Source organism: Oratosquilla oratoria, chromosome 36 (genome assembly GCF_046742065.1).
Source record: "Oratosquilla oratoria isolate Oo_2021 chromosome 36, ASM4674206v1, whole genome shotgun sequence".
Lineage (NCBI taxonomy): Eukaryota > Metazoa > Arthropoda > Malacostraca > Stomatopoda > Squillidae > Oratosquilla > Oratosquilla oratoria.
In genome coordinates this window covers 20,428,707-20,431,206 of record NC_134812.1, presented here as the reverse complement: position 1 = coordinate 20,431,206, position 2,500 = coordinate 20,428,707, and the positions used below count along the sequence as shown (strand labels likewise).

The window sequence follows — 2,500 nt, the reverse complement described above, 5'->3', positions numbered from 1 at the left end:
TATACAGGTATATATATATATGTATATATATATATGTATATATATATATACATATATATATATATATGTATATATATATATATACATATAGATATGTATATATATATACATATATATATGTATATATATATATACATATATATATGTATATATATATATATATATATATCGAAGAGTTGACACGACGTGATGCATGTGCTCGAGAATCCTAGTAATTACAACAGCTATGTCGATAGAGAGGAAATCTCTGCAGGATCACCCATATCGAACAGGTTTTGTAAGAAAAATTAGAAAAAGAGCAGCTCGCACACACAGTCACAGGACCCACTGCTAACTGGCACGTCCCTGATGGCGAACAGGAAAATTCATCATAGATATATGGGATGCTGTTATAATGAAGGTGTGGACCATTAGGTACCCTTTAGTAATACAAGCCTTCACCGAATATAAAGAATAAGGTGACACCACAGAAATATCTCACCAGAAACCAGTTGGTAGGGAGGTGAGATCACTGCCAAAATTCCTTCGTAGAAACATAATTTGTACAGTTACAAGACAGTCACCATCTTTTCTACTATAGATGCAAGGAAAAAGAAAGAGCTAGTGGAGTAGGATTCTTGACAAACCGAAAGGTTGCTAATATTGTAGTCAAATTCAGTAGTTTAACAGACAGGGTAGCTTGGATTGTGATTAGGCTGTGTAAATGGTACACTCTAAAAATGGTTCAGGTTTATGTACCAACTTTACAGAGTTCAGACGATGAAATTGAGTCCTTATTTAATGATTTATAATGATTTCAGCCACGTAATGATTAAGAAAAAAGTAAGTGCACGTTGGTAATAGGCGACTTTAATGCTAAAATGGGGAGGAAGATGTGAGATAAGTCGTGCATTGGGAAGTTTGGAGTTGATGAAAGAAATAACAGAGGTTAGATGTAAGGCAATTTAACACAGAATTACAACATGAAAATAATGAACACTTTCATCCAAGAGCGTGTAGGCCGTAAATAGACCTGGATAAGCCCAAATGGAACAACAAAGAACGAAGTAGATTTCCTATTAGGAGAAGAGAGCAAGAGCATTAACAATTTCACGGTCATAAATAAAGTCAACATAGGTAGTGTCCATAGGATGGTAGGTTGCACAGCTAAATTCAATTTCAGATAATTAAACTATTTAAAGAATGCTAAGGTTAAGGATATTATAAAGAAATTTCAGTCAGAAAAAAATAGATTTCAAGATCTAAAAACTAACGAGGACACCATCCAAGGTATGAATTAGAATTTAATGAATATATCGCTAGGGAATCGGCAGGTAAAGTAGGAAATACAAAAAGTATTATAGTAAATAAATACTCTAAAGCTACAAATTACCTAATTAAAAGAAGAAGGATCATGCAGATTAAGAGTAGGAGAGACGAAATAGAAAGAGTAGAACTAAACAAGCTTATCAACAAAAAGGAGAGATTAGAGAAAAGAAAGAGAAACATGTATGAAATAGAGGAAACTATTTGGGAAGGTAAAAGTATTATAGGGACCGAGCGTAGACATGTTTTAGGAAGATAGGAAATGAAATATTTGAAAGATAGAAATTGAGAGGTCATTAAATGCATAGACAGAATGGTAAAAAAGAGTAGAAAAAATTTACCAAGAAGACTGTTGTTGAGTCAGTAAATTCATCTGTAGACGTTGGTCGTGTACCAGAGATTACAAAAGAAAGAAATAGAATTTCCTCTAAAATATATGAAACGGGGAAAAGCACCTGAGGAAGATGGTATATCGAAAGATCTTTTGAAAGACGCAGGGAAAGAAGTTCATATTAAGTTAGCTCAGTTGTACACCCAGTGCTTGTGTCAACGATGAGTTCCTGAATCCTGATGCAATGCTATAGTGATTTTAATTCATAAAAAAGGAGACCAGAAGGATATTAATAATTACCGACTGATTACCTTATTATCAAATGTATATAAAGTATTCTCCAAGATCCTTACAAATAGACTAAGTCAATTTTAGGGTGGAAACCAACCAAGAGAACAGGCAGGCTTTAGGAGCGGATATTTGACTCTAGGCCATTTGCAGGCGATGAACTAACTAATCGAGAAAACGACGGAATACAATATATCTCTTTGTTTAGCTTTTGTAGATAACGAGAAGGCCTTTGACTTTCTAGAACAAATAGCAATACTAAATTCGATACGCAAGCAGGGTACAAACGAACAGATCGCAAGGGTCCTAGAAAAGATTTATGCGAAAGGTACCGCTGTAATTCGACTACATAAAGATACAGAAACGAACAAATTCAAGAAAGAAGCAAAGTAAGGCAATATAATTTCACCCAACTTAATTACAGCTTGCTTGGAAAAGATTTTCAGAAGGTTAAGTTGGGAAGAAAAAGGTTTGAAGATAAATGGCGAATATTCTAAATACCTAAGATTTGCAGATGAGATTATTCTTATTTCATAAACAGCAGAATACTTGCAAGACATGCTGAATGATCTGAAC

At 33.9% G+C, this 2,500-nt stretch overlaps 1 protein-coding gene across 1 annotated transcript in view; it reads left to right on the top strand.

The window, feature by feature from the left end:
* LOC143019137 (uncharacterized) overlaps positions 1-2,500 on the top strand; it is a 318,297-nt gene that overhangs the window by 42,384 nt on the left and 273,413 nt on the right. The window lies entirely within an intron of this gene.